The sequence below is a fragment of the Pseudoliparis swirei genome, chromosome 11, assembly GCF_029220125.1.
Source record: "Pseudoliparis swirei isolate HS2019 ecotype Mariana Trench chromosome 11, NWPU_hadal_v1, whole genome shotgun sequence".
Classification (NCBI taxonomy): Eukaryota; Metazoa; Chordata; class Actinopteri; order Perciformes; family Liparidae; genus Pseudoliparis; species Pseudoliparis swirei.
In genome coordinates, this window is record NC_079398.1 from 4,057,792 (window position 1) to 4,077,130 (window position 19,339).

The 19,339-nt window shown below is 43.5% G+C and overlaps 1 protein-coding gene across 2 annotated transcripts in view; it reads right to left on the reverse strand.

Annotated features, from left to right (window-relative positions):
• Positions 1-19,062, reverse strand: part of luzp1 (leucine zipper protein 1) — a 41,483-nt gene extending 22,421 nt beyond the window's left edge. For both annotated transcript variants that reach the window (XM_056425899.1, XM_056425897.1), the window contains exon 1: positions 18,744-19,062. The gene's annotated coding sequence lies outside the window, so the exon portion shown is untranslated. The remainder of the gene's footprint in view (positions 1-18,743) is intronic.
• Positions 19,063-19,339: the final 277 nt, after the last annotated feature.

Genomic DNA, 19,339 nt, shown 5'->3' on the forward strand with positions numbered 1-19,339 from the left:
CATTTTAAACTGCTTTGAGCAGCAAGTAAATCGGCGAGCAACCGGCAATCTGTCATACACTTTGACACCCGCTGAGGTCGAGAACTAACCAACAGTTAGAGTCGTGTCTGGTGATACACGGCCCTGCCGAGAGTCGCGGGATGGAACACAGCTCTGGACACAAGCCAACTGACATCAGAGCGCACAGACGCACTCAACGGAAGTAACTGGAGAGATGGGGAAAGACGTGAAAGAGTAGAGGAAGAGTGTGGGAAATGTGAAGTTTGGGCGAAAACCAGACGACATCGCACATGAGACTCCTGAGGCTGAACAGCGACACACAACAAAACAGGTCATCACACACATGCACTAGTTTCATCAACGATACTTGCGTTGTATTTATTCTTAAAGACCAAAATAGTGGATATAGCTCGCACCAACGAGATTAGTAAGAAACTGAATCAGACCACTATAGAGAGTTAGGAGACAGCGAACTTAGGACACTCAAGCGAGAGTAGGAAATAGTTTATTCTACAAATACACCACATATTGCAACTGAAGCTGTCATGCCACCTGAGAAAGGGAGTCTCTTGAGATGGACGACAATCGGCTTGACCATGCTTCTAGCAGAATGCACAAGACCAGAGGCAGAATTACTAACAGAAAAAGCAAGCTAGTTGACCAGCAGCTCACAGCTGACATTAGCTACAGGAAACACGAGTTATTGTAGTTATTTAAAACAATAACTGAACAGAGACTGGATGGCAGGACTCCTCGACTTAGCAACCGGTAAACTCTGAGTATAGGTTAACACATAGACACCACGACACCGTATGCTGAGAATTGTTTTCACTCATGAACCAGCATTTGGTACAGATACAAAAGCATCACTCTACTTAAGTCAGTTGGGCCACTTCAATAATCAATTCTGTTGATATAACATCACTCATTGTGACTTCAGGCTGAATGTATTCTCTGAGTATATTCGATATGACAATACAAAGAAAGCTGTCATCTGCAGTGAGTGCGTTTAAATAGCCACAATGTGCAACACAAGTACGTCCATTACGATTTCGGCTTGCATAAATTAACGTAAAACTCAGTGCGTAATCCACACGAGTGATCCTGACTACATTATACAGTAAGCTACAATGTCAACCTTTATGTCGAGGATGTATTACACTAATCGCAGGCGGCTTTAGCTATGATCCAGTATTCAAATCGACATTCAATTACTGTCAAATACACTGTATGCTGCGTACCAGTCTGGCTGATACCCTATTGGACCGTAATGATAGTCAACAGCTGCTGCACATATTCTGGGGCGCGCCGAGTGAAACCGATCTGCAGTCAGCCCGAAAGGACTGGTCTATTCCTGCTGACGCAAGACTCTGATTGACTGTCTGTGCTGTCACTATAGCCTTACTGACGTGCTTTCCATCGGTCGCACCGTCACTTATTACACCAAGCATCAGCCAAAGCGACGATTCCAGCGTCGTGCATACGTCGAATCTGACTTCGGCCCTGATGAATTGCACATCACGGGTACCATTTATCGCTTGCATTCCGGGCATATCTGCCGAGCGCAACTCCTCCAATGGGAAACCGCCTCATGCGCGCCTACGGCTGTGCAATGCAAACGTGTCTTAACTACCAGCGTATCCGTCAGACTGAGTCAGCAGTACGGGTGTCAGCTGTCGTACACTTGCAGCGGATCATGGGATAGCTATCGTGAATGTGCGAAAGTCACAGTCAACTCACTGGTATTTTCTTGCATGTCCACACTTGATGATCCATCTCCTGTCTCTGTTACCCACACCTTCACTTCTGACATCCCAACTCACATTCTGTGCATCACAGGTGCAGCCAGCATCAGTTCTCATGATGTATCACGCACAACCGTTCATGGTCTGCACCTGGGATTAGTCTATGAATGTCTTACGTTTATATTGAATGCTCATAGCTGTTACCAGCTTTCTTAAGACCGTCAGTCATTCTTACAAATATTCAGACAATCTTGCTCTCCCAGAATTGAAACTACAACAGATGACAACTCAAGCTGTAGTGACAGTCAATCAAGTGGATAAAGACTCTGACTTAGTTTTCGAGTTGCTATCAGCTCATAGTTCTAAAGCATTCAAGTAGCCGACATCCTAAATTAGTTTCACCTCAAAGTTCCTTCAACCGACAGCTACTGTGGATAAACTCCAGAGTAATCATACGTACATGCAGTAATGATACTAAAGCCAAGTATCAAAGTCAAATGCTGAATATTCTTCCAATATTCTATTTACCAAGTAATCTTCAGTGACAGTAAGTTGCTAAAAAGTGCTGGTACACTTAAAGTCAACTGTTCCATCAATCCCTGACATCACAAAGCCTACAAGACGTCGAATCTATACAAGCTAGATTCTACATGGTGTTTGTCTTCGTGACTGCCAGTTCAGGTAGCTAGCATCTGCCATGACAAATCTGACAGTCTGACACTGCAGATAACACTTCACAAAACACATAACTCATTGACTCAATCAAACTTGTAATCAACTATGATGCTTAACGTGCGTCTGTTCTAAACTGATGCTCGAAAATGTCATTTACGTGCGGATGCATTAAATAAATTTCAAAAAAATTCAAAAAACTCGAGATGCTTACAATTGCAAAGTTGGACAGTAAAGATTATAATAATGGTTGTTAGTGTCATGTCTATGTCTTGTTTAACAGGCAGTTTAACAGTCAGTTTCCAGTACGCGGTTCGACTTAATGGTGAGTAACAGAACTTAAGACAGATCATGAACTTCAAGAATTGTTGACAGTTGCATGTGTGTACACTAGGAGTCTGCACAACGACCTGTAACCTCAAGTCCGACTACTTGCTGGTAACCAGACTGAAGAAACGAGAGACAGGTATCTAATCGCAGTGTTTGAGTCCGGTTGACCGACATCTCATGCAGAGTCAAAACTACTCCTGCACTCCCCCGGGAAAGAAGAGGGACGCCATAGCTCTGTCGTGGTTCCGCTGTGACGAAACCGGCAGTAACACAGCTGTCCTGTCGACTCTCGGAATCAATCGATCCGTACTACCGAAGTGTCCAGGTCAACTATCCATACCGAGTCTCACGCTCGCCGCCGAGCCGCACGGGAGGATCGCCGCACCATTGGCGCCTCCGTGGACCACGGCAGCTCGCCACTGGTCTCTCGGATACGTCTTCGGCTGGTCCGTATCCCCTGCCTTACGATAACACATAAAATAGTTTTACATTTGCTCTCGGTGCCGCTCCTCCGGAGCTTCAGAGTCACTCAAGATAGTCGAAGCTTCAGTCTGCTCGCCCATCAGTCTAAACAACTAAGCCTGTGGAGAACAGTTAGGTAGCTAATCTATATAAATATGATTGAATATATCCCATATCCTCCATAATTCCTCATCCTTAATAACTACAATTTAGATACAGATTCAAATTGAGATCAAACTAAAATACATTCTATATAAAATATAATAACATCCACAATATTCATATACATTTTCTATATCTCTCAATTACTTCATTAAATTGGAATGAATTATAATACAATATTGAAAGATCAATAATAATAAAAAATAAATATAATACAAAAATAATAATAATAATAATATAATATATTTACATTCCTCTCAATCACTTCATTTCTGTCATGTTGCAGTTCCAAATGCAATAATATACACATAGATAATCATAGAAATCAAGGTAAAATACATATACAAAGTATTAATAAATATACAAATTAAAACATCATTCATCTCCTTCTTGTCAAAGCAACATCAGCCATAAAATTCATATACATTGCAAATTTACTTCAGACATTTTAAATAGTATTAATAAACATAACACTAAGTCAGTTTAATTGCTATAGTTAAAGTGTATACGATTACCTATAAACATTCAGTGAGACATAAATTCTATAACCGATTAGTATATGTTCAAATAACCTTGAAGTAAGGTCTAAATTAAGAAGAATACACACAAAATGCTTTATACCCATGCATTAATATATAGAATATCTTAACCTGATTTATGTTGAGGTTCTAGAAGTGTTGCACGCATATCAACCTACACACCCTGACCTGATCATATGAACAATGTTCATTATGCACATCGATTCTTTAGTTTACGAATAGTTCACTGTTCTATTCCTGCATAGTAAACCCTAATTTTTACTGATATTACCTGTCCAATTTAACTTCACGAACACTTAAATTTTTGACTTACTTTTTACCAATTAATTACCTTGTTAATTTAACTTACTAAGAATTAGATATAACTCTAATCCTAATTAGGGTATATTATTGACTAGTTCAATGAACCAAGTATAGAAATTAATGGTCAAATGTAACGGATAACGGGCTACGTCGTGAAGAGTTTCGGAAATGACTGTGAGGACTAATCTACTAGCTGTCTTAAGTCAAACTGCTGAATGTTTAGGTAGGTCTAACTTACTGTGGATAATGTTCTTAGCGCGAACTGTTCTTATCGAAGCCTCATAATCTCTTCTACTGTATTCTTCTTAATCGATATTAGCAATACTGCTAAATTTCAAAAGTTCAATTCTCAAGAAACTGCTTGATCATTCATCAGATCTGTAGATCTAAACATCAGCATATAGGTCTAATGATTTCAAAATACTGCTTCAAGTTGATGTACTAAAAGACTATGTCCTCAGATAGTTCATGGTCAAGTGATAAAGGCCTAGGTCGTAAGGCTTCTGTGTTAACTCCGACAGTCATGTAGTCTAATGTGTTTTCTCTCATGAATCCTGTAACGCTCTCATTAATCGTTCATCAGCTGTGCTGTCAGATCAAGCTTCTCATTCAGTGAATTCAGTGATAGTCTTCAGAATGCATCAGTAGAAATGAAAATGATTCTAACAGAGACAGCTCAACGTAGAAGACTACGGCATTCATGAGCTCACAGTACGGAACTTCAGTCATCATGCGAACAACTGGTATACAAATATTGCGTATCTGAACCTCAGGTTATTACTTAGTAGTGCTCGTGACGAAGTAGAGACATGTAGATGCTCGTGCTAGAATTAGAGAATCTTAGCTAGAAAATCAAGACACCGACTAAACAGAGGCTATATCGGGAAGAGTTAGAATGTGGCTAACCATTTAGTATGCCATTTATAAGAGATTTTCAATTCTGGAATTGCCTAATACTAAACTTTGCAAAGCATAATAAGCTGAAATCTAATCGCTGTAGGACGTATCCAAGAAACTCTGCAGAACAACCTAGCAACACAGCTGAGGAACATCCTTCACATCCAGCACACATTCACACTACCAAACAGAGCAACATCACTGTATCCTATAAACAAAGACAGAAATCAATTATGATAAAACAAAGTTGAGAATCAGTAGGTATATCAATTACACAGTGTTTTGAGTTTATATTTCAGCAGAATGAACTCAAACAGTGTGAACTTCCTCCAGGGTCTGTAACCACTTCAAGTCATTTTGTGTGTCATCATGATTAGAACTTATCAACTTATAGAGAAGCTCTGATCTTTACAATGACCGAGGAGCATCATTTCAAATATCTGTGTCAAGATTTGGCAAATGCAATATCACACACCATAAGCAAACAGAACAATTATAATAATAAGATTACAATAATAATGTTTCAAACAATATTAATAATAATTCATTGTATAGTGCTTTACTTAAAAAATACAATTAAAAAAAAAAAGGTACTTAAGGCACTTTACATGGAAAAAACCAACAAGAGGCAATAACAATGTACTTATTGTCCAACCCTAATATTTTCATTATTTGATGTGGTTTTTTTTAGACTGACTTTAAACTTGTTTAAGATTTTCCATAGAGCCGATCACTCTTTCATTTCGGACTCAATTGTATTTTTTGACCATCATTCAGAGTTCAAAAAGAGACTATGTGACATTCAAGTCTAATTCTAACTGAAAATGCCACTCGTGTCCTTTCTCACTTCAGACATACAATCTGAGTCAGTCATGTGATTTAATCATGTGTCAAAAGACATATGCGCCAGTGTCATCAAGATAGCTTATGTATTGATCCAGGCCAAGTGCATGTGTGGTCAGTGATAGGACGAAGCAACACAATATCTTTGATGGGTTTTCTACACAAATATCTTATCGTGTTACGTTTATAATCTTCTAGTACAGTTTTCTACTACATATAGAAAGGGAGGCAGTTGATAAGCTTTATACTTTTTGAGCACTTCCACTTTCCATATGCACATAGTGTATGCGAGGCCACGCACACGCACACACGCGTCTGATTTGGCACAGTGCTGCAGGACATTCTTTAACCTAACGGCGAGCCGACTGCTAGTAAAAGCTTTTTTTTTAAAATCTTTAAGTGTCAAAAGAAGAAAAGGACAGAGGAACCACGGCAAGTAAAACAAGAGAGGAAACGAGGGTGAAAGAAAGAAGGGGGAAGAGAGAGCTCATGTTCAATTTCCTCCACTGGAGAACATTTTTAAGGCCTGCAACTCCATCCCGGGTTCCCCTGGCCAGGCGGGCCTCGTTTGCATGGGAGCCCATTTCCTGTGTGTGATTAGCAGAAGGGAGAGTGTGTGTATGTGTGTGTGTGTGTGTGTGTGTGTGTGTGTGTGTGTAGTTCAGAGAGGTCTGGGGTTGTTTTGTCTGCTCGGGGAGGAAAGGAATGCCCAAATCAAACAGTGAACAGGATGCCTAGAGAGAGAGAGAGAGAGAGAGAGAGAGAGCAGGACAAGGGAAAGAGACAGAGACAGAATGCGTCAGCACACAGTGGGAAAAAAGATGGAGAGAGCGAGGAAGCAGAGATACAGAAAGTAGCAGACGGAAGGGGCGAATAAAAGGAAAGGCATGCAAGAGAGCAAGGGATTGATTTTTCATCCGCTGCCAGTGAAGCCTGGACAGCATTCCTCCTGCTGCGATTTGCATTCCAACTGAGCAGCAAGGTGGAGTCCGAGTCCGTCTCAAAGCTGACGCGCTGTCACGTTGAAAACCATCCACATCTTAGACTTCACCGTGAACCTGCAGAACCTGTCTTAATATCTAATTACTTTCAGCCCTGCCTGTTACACAAACAGCCGAGGCTTTTACGCACACACACAGTACTTCTTACATTTTTACAACAGTGACATGACAACTAGCAATGTTACAGAACGCCTCGACTATCGTGTAACAATCGCATGTCAACTTGTCTTTAAAAAAAAAAGGTGAAATCCAATTTTTTAAATGACGATGAAAATAACGGGGCGTTTAAAGCATTTTTTTAAAAGACACTGATTGTGTGTCTTGCTCAAGAGCACTTGACTCCAAAAAGTGAAATAGTTGAGCTGTAATCTTTTAGAATTCAAAACTCTCCGTGTGCAAGCAAGACAAGCTGAGCCTTGTTGTTAGGCAGAGGCGTTCGTTAAACACACAGCGGCTCGGCTGAATAAAAAGAAAAGGTGAAGCAAATGCCTGACAGCAACATAAGTGTTTCCGTCACATGGTGACGTGGGTAGCGCTCAAATGAATTCAACAAATATATAAAGTCAGAATTGTCAATAAGGTTTTGAAACTTTAATTTACCGAACGGACTCCTGTCCCGTACAGACCGTATAAAGCTTTGCACTTTGAAAGTTCAGTGTGTGCGTGTGTGTGTGCATTGGACCCTGCCCATGCAGGAGTGAGCCATGCCTTGACTGGCAGAGCAGAATTGATAGGCTGCTATTGTTTCCTTTTAAGGTCAATTGTGTCTCAGATGCTTGGCATGGGTGAGAGCGTGAGATGCAGCTGGCTGGCAGTTGAGAAGAAACACCGATTTAACTGCATTCTTCTGTGCCGTCCACACCTAGAGAGAGAGAGAGAGAGAGAGAGAGACGGGAAGGGAGGCAGAGAAAGAGATGAATGAGAAAGAGAGAGAGACAAGTAGGGGATGAGAAAGGCAACTGGAGGTTGAAGTGCAAAAGATGTGAAGAGGAGAAGTGAAAACATGCATGACGAAAAACTATGGAGCGTTTGTCCGAGTGGGTGGGCGAGAGTCACCCTTTCCCCCAGGCACCAAGCTCTGCCGTCCCCTTGTTTTCCCAGGCGGTAAAGACACGGCACCACATGTGGCCACAAACAGACGATACACAAATACAAACGTACATGTCGACCGACACGTTCCACAAGGGGACAAACCGTACTGTGGAAATCAACCCATGGCCTGAAGTTCACATTCGAGTCCTCAGCCTAATTCTCCTGCATGCAACATGTTCCTCACAGATGGCCAGGCTTAGCCTCACAAATAAACCCACGCTCTGGGAGAAAGAGGGGGAGCCAGCTGAAGGTGGAATCATAAAATATACCTGTTATTCCACAATGTTCCACAGTGCACAAATGAGTCACTCCATGTTCTGGGATTGCTGCGAGGCTCCCGTGTCTGAATGTGTCCATAATCACCCACATACACAACTTAACTTTGGGTGAGCCAAAAATTCAATGCTATCCAAGTTCATTCGATAATAAAAAAAGTCCAATTATATCAGAAAGTTGAAAATCAAGTAAAGAAAACTAAAAGGCCTGATGTCTTTAATATACAGTAAAAATAAGTTATCCAGATGTTTCGTGAGTGAGAGAAAAGAAGTGCCGATGAAGGATGAAGGGACCACCAGAGGGGAGCGGAGGACTCGGTCACTGTCTGCTAAGCTCTAATGGGAGCGTGTACGTGTGTTATCACCGTGGGGGATCCGATGTGTTTAGGCTCCAGCGACGCAGTCCATTTTAAACTCAGAGCACTGAAACGATTCGTCATGTCGTCCATTAAAATCGAGCGAAAACTGCATTTTTTACAGGTTTCCAAATTTGACAATTTACAGCTTTTCTTAGTCTGACATTGTAAAACACTGAAATGTTTCGGGGGGGATAATGAAAACAATATTTAGTTGCTTATTTGAAGTTATCACCTTAGGCTCTTGAAGATGTAGGCCATTGTTTCTCCATTTATATAACTAAACAATCAAATGAAGAAAAGAAAAAAACACCCGACAAATTAAATAAATTAAAAATAATTAGTAATGGGGAATTCTGATAAGACTTTTTTCCCCGATCCGTCGCTATACTGTTGGTTGTCGAACAAAAGAGGTCAAATAAACAACATTTAAAACATGGCGGTGGTGCGGCAGCTCTAGCCATTACATTACATGTCATTTAGCAGACGCTTTTATCCAAAGCGACTTACAATAACTGCATTTCAACCTAGAGTATAAACTAAGAACAACAAGAATACAGGAAGTAACATTTCCTCAACTCAGTCGAACTACAAAAGTACCATAATAAGTGCTATCCCAGAGCCAAACTTCTGCTGCGACCACGAAACCTATTGGACACGAAGGGGTTTCAAGCACGTCTCCTGGTCTATTTTAATAGTCTCGCATTGTGCTGCTTCACTTCCTCTGGTTGGGATGGCGAGCATGAGAAGGAGCTCCAAAGAGCAAAGTTGGCATGCAGGGTGAAACCAGCCAACCCAGCCCTTTACAAAAGGCAACGGCACAGATATCCTCCAAAATAAAAGCAGCGAAGAGGGGGTAAAAGGGTACAAGAGGGGAAAGAAAGAGGCTGAAAATAGCAGAGCAGTCGGGGTCTGCATGCATCAGCACCACGATGACGAAAGCTCCTAAAACCAGACTTGCTAATGGATGGAGAGAGGAACAGAGGGAGGGACGTCTGTTGGAAAGAAGAAAAACATCTTCACAGTATTACATGACGGTAGTTGAGAACAAAGGGTAAACAAAACGAGGGAGCTTTGGAAAGTCAGATAAAAGGTCTCGTACGTGACAACAAGGTGGAACGAGTAGTTGGAAGTTCATGAGATTGACCAAACTATTGCAGGTCGGTGTCAAGAAGTAAAGAAACAGAGAAATTGAGCGGAGAAGAAACGGCGCCGGAGAAACAGAAGAGGGGGAAGCGAGCGATCATCGGGGTTGCCATGGCGTCTAAACATTCCTCTCTCTGAGAACATGTATATTTTCTGATCACAGGAAAAATAATCTGCGAAAGGAATTTTATTTTGAGAGCCGCCCTGGAGATCCAAGGATTAGAACAGGTCAGACAGGAGAGTGAGTGAGTGTGTGTGTGTGTGTGTACCCCTCATACAGTAAAGGTGGAAGACGTGTGCACCAGCAGACAGATGGCTTGCTGAGGAAGAGCCGTGATGATCTAAACCCAGCCTGTTCATATGAACCGACAGACACAGGGAACAAAGGGAACTGATGAAGGACCTTTTTGACCGGTCCAAGTCCATCTTCGTTTCCCGTGTCTTCTCAATCTGTTCCCAGCAAACGCAAAATGCAATCTCTGGAACATATCAGTTATGGTCCAACATCAATAAATAGAATTGTATTTATTTGTATATAGATATATACGCAGTAGTCGTCGTCATCTCAACTACAGCTCGAGTCTCTCTACTAGGGTTGGGTACCGGAAGCCGATGACAAGAGCAGCCTGAAATCAGATTAGTACCGGAACGTTGATTGCAAGTCTTGCTTTCATAAAAGTAGGCCAACGAATAATAAATTACCCATTATAAACATGTTGAAGCTAGCTCGTAGCTCACGCTAGCTACGAGGTAACAGTCCGATATCCGTTTTTTTGTCAGTGCGGCCATGATAACGGCTTCTCCAGGGAATCTGGCAGAAGAGGTTTTTAATGTCCTCATTGTCCATCGTCGTTTTGTGTTTCTTTTTTTTAAATTTAAAGTATCGGTTCAGGCACCGGTATCGTTTTAAAAGTACCGGTATGGGAATAAACAAACGCTACCCATCCCTACTCTCTAGTTTTGGACGCCGTCAGGTCGATAGCCGATGGGTTCCCAGATTGAGGGGAGAACAACGCGTCTCAGGCCAGCAGCCACAGAGCTGCCTTGCTCCTTGGCAGAGTCTGCAAGTCTCTGCATGAGCAGCACACTTCTAAACGATTTGGAAGTAGTTGTTCTGCACTATTCAGGAGTTTCTTTGAATCAGCCACTCACCCTCATCCACATTTCCCAAAAAGCAAAAACACGAGAGTATCCGATGCATCAAAGCACATTTGATGTCGTCTCCCCGGGCCTCACCCAGAAACAGCAGCCAATACAATGCAAGCGCCCACCAACAACAATGTGTTTGATAGTCCAATAGTTTGTTCTTATTACCTTCGCATTGAAAATGCGGAAGGTTATGTTTTGATCTCCGTGTATTTATTTATTTATATGCGTGTTACTCGCATAACTCAAAAAGTATTAAACCGAATCGCATGTAATTTGGTGGGATGATTGGTTATTATCCGGGGACCATTTCATTAGATTTTGGGATCGATCGGGTCAAAGGTCAAAATCTTGAATCGCATGAAATTTGGTGGGATGATTGGTTATTATCCGGGGACATAGCGCGGTCCATTTTTATCCAATTGTCATGCAACTAATGCCAAAATGTTCATAATTCAATGCCCAATATTGTGATATGCGAAGGTATGCGCTCTACCGAGTGCTTGTTCTAGTATCAGTATATTTTCATGGGATTTGAGACAATGATTCATAAAATAAAAAGAATATATTTTGAAGTTATAGCAAATAAAATAATTAAAAACAGAAGTTTTGTTCGGTTAGGAATACGTCTGTACGCTCACTCACTGGGCGCCCAACGCCGACTCGAGACCTCACGGTGAACCCGGCCTCCGCCGAGCGCCGGACTCGTACCGCTCCGGTGACCTCCTGCCGACCGGCGTCACGTTCGGTCGGACTGCAAATAACAGCCTGAGACATCATCATTTCTAGGGCAGATAAGCAGCAACTATAATGCCACGGAAGAGGGGTGGAGAGCGCCAGATCACAGCTCGCTGCATATAAACGTTCACTGTGTTTTAGTGTCGGTACCCAAGACAAACAAACCCTGCTGCTTGGTGAAGGACTACGGCTCAACATTTAGCCCTTTATGGCCATCATTGAGGTTATAGGGCCCGGTGCGTTCCACATCTGCTCCCCTGTGTAGGTGGCATGAGACGTGTGTCTTTTCGTCCCTTGTGCCATCTTCCACAACCGGCACCACCAGACTCACACCCATCTTCCCATGCCCTGATCACTGTGCGTCTGGCTGCTCAGCCAGATCTCTCGGAAGAAGAATGCATCTTGAACCAGACTGGAATGGCACCTGAAATATGCCAAATATGCCCCTGAACCGCCCCCCCCCCCCTTTCCTGAAGACGTAGGCCTACTTCCTAGCCCTCCCTCCTTCCCTTCTAGCCCCCCCCTCCCCAACCCACAGCATTCCTGCGCTGTACACGGCACCGAACGCACACATACTCAACAATCACAGATGACCCACTCGCATAGAAAATGTTATGGACATTAATAACACAAGTTTCCACCCAGCTGACCCAGACGTGCCTTTTAAGGGTAGGCGGTTCAGATTTCTCTTTTCATTAACTTCCCAAAATACTCCTGGACCAGGCGGGAGAAGGGGGAGTGACAGGGCCTCCTCTTTAGCGAAGCAAATAGAGAAGGAGAGAGTGAGCGAGACATGATAACAATCGGTTTGAGGGAGGGGGAATATGGGCCCTTAGAGGAGGAGAACACCTAAAATCATAGAGGAATGTACAAGAAACGTCTTAACTCCAGCTCTCCCACTGTTAAAGTGTCCCGGTCCCTTTCTCCCCTCCCTCTCTGCCTCGCTGTGCCTGCTACATGCTTTTGAAGTCCGTCTCCTCCACACTTCTGTCCTCTTTCTTCCAGGATCGACACGGTAGACATTTTTTGAGGAGCCTGACCAATGTAGGAACAAAACTGGCGCACAGGGGAGCTTCTGTAAAACAACTTATTGGAAGCTGAAATGTCCAAGAGGAACCTAAACGCAACACAGGACCGAGTCGGAAAAAGAGGAAATTTGTGTTTCAGCTGAAAGCATGTGAAACACAAACACAGAGGGAACCGTGTTACGAGTCAATGTGGGCCAAGCTCCAGCCATGTGGGGAAGCCGTTCTGGCCAGGCCACCGATTAAACATCGGAGGACTTATCACCTGCAGCTATCAGCCACAAACACTATACTGGCAGTGCTTCAGTGTTATAAATAAACTGACGCTCAGCATGAAAAAACTGTATTGTGATAACGGGTTATGAATGTTAAACCTGCGGTGCAGTTTGCAGCCACACTATATTATGTTATTGTGAGCAATGTATGGACAAAAGGGGCAGACCTCAAAATATGACACATCAGAAAGCTTCGAGTGAAGCTTGAAGTATAAAGTCACCGATTCACAGTCAGTGTTTATCCTAAATTCAGGAAGCAGTGGCAAAAAAACATGAGAAAAGATGCCAAAAATGAATGTTCCACAAATAACAAAAAGGAAAATAAAGGAAATTTTGCCCGACCAATCTCTGGACTCAACAACTAGGTCTCTCTTTGCTGCCGTGTGATCAAGAAATAGTGGATAGTTGGAAAGCAAAAATAAAGACAGTTTTTCTTTTTCTTTCTTCAGTTACCATGCAGTAGCTTTAGTACAATCAAAAGGTCGACAGCAGGGCAGACGAGCGAGGGGTGTTTATAAATGAAAATTCCTGAAATATTGCGTACAGCTTTGAACTTCTTTCAACAGCTACTGGCTGAGGAATAGCGATAGAGGAGCATTAAAGACATTCGTTTTGAGCCAGTAACCTTTAGAGGGAGTCTAGTTTTATTATTTGCCATAAAGAGATGAATTTGTTATCAAGAGTCTACTAATGCTATATATATATATATCTATAGATATATATGCGCTGTCATGGCATCTTCTTGACTTCTTGCAGCTACATACAGAGGACATTCAAATTTAGGAAAGGATCACAGCTCTTGCATTGAGCGGATTTCTGTCGGACAAAATACCGTAAATGACTGGCCAGCCTCTGGTCACATATTAAAAACAGTAACTCAATAACAGATCGTTAAATACCAGAGATGTCAGTTTGGCTGACTGGTTAAAAATGAGTCTTGGTTACACCATCTTGCTGAATATTGACACAAATTACACTTATAAGACCATATAAGAAAATGACTAAATTATCTCAGTAAATAATTTAAAATGTTATCCGAGATTTGATCCAGCAGATTAAAAACATGGCAAGCAAAAAAACAAAACCCTGATGTCAAACTGAAGATTAAACATTGTATTTGTTGTTTAAGACATATTTTGAAGCACCATAAGGCAAATAAATATAGGGTTGACTGAAGGGACAATATATGTCATGAAACAATGTAAAAAGTTACCACCATGTTAGGAATGCGAGACTAGCCTCCCCACACACTCTCTGGGTGTATTACATCCATAGAAATAGGAGAAGAGGCATTCCCATTCAAATCATTGTAGGATGTTCAGAGCGGAGGACATTTTTTTACGCGCTCAGATTGCGAATCAAAATCTGGCACATTGTTTAAATACAGTCAACAGTCAATCTGACTTACCACCCCACCAAAAGCACAGGTGTAAATCGTGAAAATAATGACCATTAATAATCCGTTTGGATTTCAGGTGTGTGCACGTTGGCTCGCCGCCTCTCACTTGAATAAAGCGCAGCCGTCGTTATCAGTAACACCTGCGCCTTTCCTCCTGTGACGAGTCAAAATGTCGGCTGTGAGTAAGGCCTAATGAAAACAGGTCAATTATCTCACTCGGCCTCTTCCACCTGCTCTGATGGGGTTGGGAGGAAAAAAGGAAAAAGACTTCAGAGTTAACGATGTGTCATTGGGATATCTACTGCTGCACACGGGACGCGACGCAGCCTTCACTGGAGCAGACCTCTGTGATGATTCTATTGGCTCACACTCGCCTGTATAGGGCGGCATCAGGGAGCGACCACGACTAACGAAGAGGATTCATCTACACACGCAGAGGGAAGTGCATCAACAGAAACCATTCTTGCTTTGAGTTCTCAAAGAGCGAGAGCACATATCTGCGGCTCTGTGCGTCAGCGGACGTGTTAATGAGAGCCCGAGCGAGGCGCGTGAACACACAGCTGAGATGTACCGCTACTAGTCGGTGAGTGAGTGACACGCCCGGCCTCTTGGATCCGATGACAGATCGACGCGGCTGGGAAAAGCCCAGAGCAAAAGGGCTTTGGGACACACACACACACACACAAGTAGTTTGAACTCACAGAGCCCTGTCACTGGCCCACCACTGATAAAGAAAACTGTGGGGGGGCAGGAAGACTGGAAGGAAGAGCGGGGAAAAGGAGCGGGAGAAAAAGAGAAATTAATGTGTAGAGAAGAGGAGGGAATGGGGAAAGAGAAATTTCAGGGGCAGAAAACACCCAGACAAGAAGCAATGCAAGACTCTGATAGGTGTGACACACACACACACACACACACACACACACACAGTGCTGCAACTAATGACTATTTTCATCAACGATAACTTGGTTGGTATTTTATTTTTTTAAAGACCAAAAATAGTGATAATAACTTCCCAGAACCCAACATTAAGTTTACAATGGTCAAGGAAACTCAAATTATAGAACTTGAATTTATGTTAATAAAAAAAAGCAGCAACTCCTAAAACCTGATGAGCTGAGAGTAGGAAATGTTGGGTATTTTTTTATCGATAACTCAGATTATTGCAAATACTTGTACAATCACAAAAGAAAAAGCAGCCACTTCTGAGAAGCTGGAGGGTGCATGCACACTCCCCTTGTCATCTTCTTTATGGCATTAAGCCATCTTCCTGCAGATATGCTAATAGACAAACTCCAGCTGGCCTGCGTATCGTCAACAGCAGCCTCTGTCCCGGATACCGAGGCCATTATTACATTATAACAAAATACACACACATGCACTATACTTGTCCACGCAGGCTGTGTGTGGGCTTTAATTCAAACTTCGAAGAAACCATGAGTCATCTGTGGTATTTCAAGGACGACCCCGAATTGTAACGGCGGTAATATCGCTGTGTGTGTGTGTGTGTGTGCATCCTGCGCTGATCTATTCCTGGGTGAGACCGTTGCGGAGGCTAAAAGCGAGAGTCTCTCACTCATAGTAAGCAACACCATCCGGTCCACACGATCTGAGCGATATCCATTACAGCGTCTTAGGACGTATAGGTCTGCTCATATGGGCGCTGACCTTTTCTTTTAATGTTCAAATTCCTTTGAGGTATTCATCATGCCAACAATAAGTTTATAATTGTTCGATGATATTACTTACTTGGTGCGTCACCAGTGTTTACACTGAAGGCCAGGCAGTTAAAGTGGAAATGGAACAATCCAACAAAGCGATCAGTGTCCATTTGTATTTTCGGGCACTTGCTATAAATTACGTCAAAACCCAAGGACTGTAATTCCACACCGATGTGACGCTACTGCATTAACAGCAGGGGCTCTGTGCATGAACCTTGATGTGTGTGGAGTGGCAGTAATACCACCACCGACAGGCTGGGTTTGACATTCCCAGCGGTATGATTCTCCCAGACAGAAAACCTCAATATTTTTAATTTAATCCCCAGAGCAGTCATTTAGCCACTGCGTAATCCCCAGGTCCAGCGCTGAGTCTGATAATTACCCTTATTGGACACCCGTAATGATTAGTTTCACCCAAAGCAGCGCAGGCAGTTTCATGGGGCGGTCGCGGCGTTCTGCGGAGTGGAAAACCGATCATGCGTGGCACAGCCCAGGACGAAAAGAGGAGCGAGGGGTACGGTTATTCCTTTGCATGGCGGGCGACAACTCCTGGACGGGACGCGGTGCAACCTGCGTCTTTGTGTGCCTTTCACTCGCCTCCATCGAAATCGCTTTCAAGATCTCGAAACAGGTGGTGCTGGCCCTCCGACTGTCGGCGTGAACAGCCATCACCGCGGAGGAATCATGCTCAGTTACTCTGAATGATTGCTCCCGGCCGCCAACGCAACCAAACCAAACTTGGCGCGGTGATTTCCCCCCCGAGACTTCACAGAGCACTGATCAGGGAAAAATGTGACATCTCACTCTCCACTTTGGACTCATTTATTTTTCCCTTTGCATTTCTCCCAGCATCTTCAAATCCGACAGCATGAACTGCATACATCCCCTCCAGAATACCAGAGGAAACCCTCTTCGCCCATCCGCCGCCATGACAGGCGGCCATGCAAAGTGCCTGTGCTAAATCCAGGAGGAAAAGGGGGTTTACAGCAGCTCAAGCTGGTGGCTCAGCTGGTATCATCTACAGCTGGCTGGGAGGGTGAGCCTTACTGGAAAGCCATCAGTGCTTTTGTGTGTCTCTTTCATGTCTGAAACAGGTCAAGGCAGGTCCCCTCCATCTCCTTCCCTCCCTGTGCTGTTCTTTACGAGCCCCACCTGGCAGATTAGTATTCCACCACTACAACTACCTTTTCTGCTGTTCACACACACACACACACACACATATGTTTTGGTGAGGCAGCACAGGGCACATACTGTTCAGATGTCATGCTCTGCCACCTTAGTTTCATACATGTGTAAGTTATGCAACACACACACCTCTTCGGGTTTGGTTAGTTATGGCTGAATGCATCAACTTCTATTAATCAAGCCATACAAATGTGAAAAAAGACTTCCCAAAGCTGCATGTGACATCTTTAAAATTGCTTGTTACATGCGTCCAAAAAAAGTAAAATAGTCATACGACAGCAGAAAAACAACAAACCCTCACATGAGAGAAGCTGGAAGATATTTGACATTAATCCGTTATAATATATATGAATTTTCTGTTTATCAAGATTACAAATGTTCAGTGTTGTTTACAGACTAATGTCAGCCCCACAGATTCAAGGTGGATTCAGCTCCTGAGACACTGAGGTTGTCCACCCTCCAGAAGCTGACCGCTGCATTGGTCATCACAGCTGCTGTCAAAACATCTCCAATAACATCCAACACATGAAAGACCTAAACACAGGTAGCGTTCAAATGTCCTTCAAAGTAAAAGCCCTAGAATATTCTTCCAGTGGTTTGTTGTTAGTCTATGGGTGTATATCACTTTCAGGTGAATATGTTGCTATAAAAAGAGCCCAAAGTGGGACTAAACTAAGAATATAGTCATCTTACACAAACTACTGCCATATCAACCGTCCTCTGCACTGCACAGTCAAAGTGGAGGAAATACATGCGTGTGTAAGTGTTAACACTGTTTCCTGCTTCCTTGTATCCTCTGAAGGAAACGAGGGCCCTGGCAGTGCCGTCGGCCGTCAGGTACAAAGTCTACATGCTAGCTCGTGTTGCCGAGACTGAAACATGTTGACTTCATTTCAGAAACACATTTTTGCCAAAAATAAAATTCACTCACGACTCGAGTTGCGTTAAACTACATAAACACCAAGAGCATTGCGATTAACCAACTTTATAATCATGTTTTAATGTGTTCATCAACCTCGTGTTATGAACTATGGCAGTAGCCTATTCGAACAAATATTTAAAAAAAAACGTGTCATTTAGTGCGCAGACGCAAAAGACACGAAACATTTTCAGAAAAAACTGCGACATGTTAACGAAATATGAATGCGAACGCGGAGTGTGTGTCTGTGTGTGTGTGTGTGTGTGTGTGTGTGTGTGTGTGTGTGCACCGCTACATTGTAACCACCTGAGGTTTTCACCGCAGTCCTGGATGCTTCCTTTGGCTTAAAAAAACAGAAGCGGAGGAGGAGGAAGACGAGGAGGAGGAGGAGTGTTACAAAACTTGCCGCAGTTCAGACTTCTGCAGTCCGGATTGACCGAATCCAACTCAGGAAGTCTAAAAACAAACCGACCCCCGTGTCCCCTCCCTCCCCGTGAAATAAAGACCGACTTTACCTCTGGCTGGTGCCCCGCCGTGGCTGAAGAAACTCGGCGGTAAATCCACAGCGTCACTCGGTCGGAGCTCATGCGGACGGAGCGACTCGCTGCTGCCGACACGGCGAGGACAAGTTCATCCACATATCCTCACACACACACACGCGCGCAGCCGCAGAGTTGGAGGACGCCGGGCAGAGTGCTGCTGTTCTGTGGGTTTCCCCCTTCCTCTGAATCACGTCCTCTCGGCCCTGTCCTCTCGGGTATTCCCCTCCCTGGTCCGTTTGAGATCAAACCATCACATTCCACCGCGTCTTTAACAATGAGAAAAGGTGGGTTTTCCTTTGCTGCTGCCGGAGGACCCACCCCTCGGGAGGACTCTGCCCGGTCTGACCGCAAAGAGAACGCCCTTCCCGGCTGCGAGGTCCCGCCCCTCGTCCCCACAGAGCAGAGGCGCGTCTGGTGGCGGGGAGGAACGAACCGAAAGTGAGGCTGTGAGGATAGTCCGAGTATTTGAATATAATATCTCTCTCTCTCTCTCTCTCTCCCTCTCGCTCTAATAAAACGTCACACTAAAATTTAGTCAGCTGCAAAAAGTCTGTTAGGCCAACGTTTTA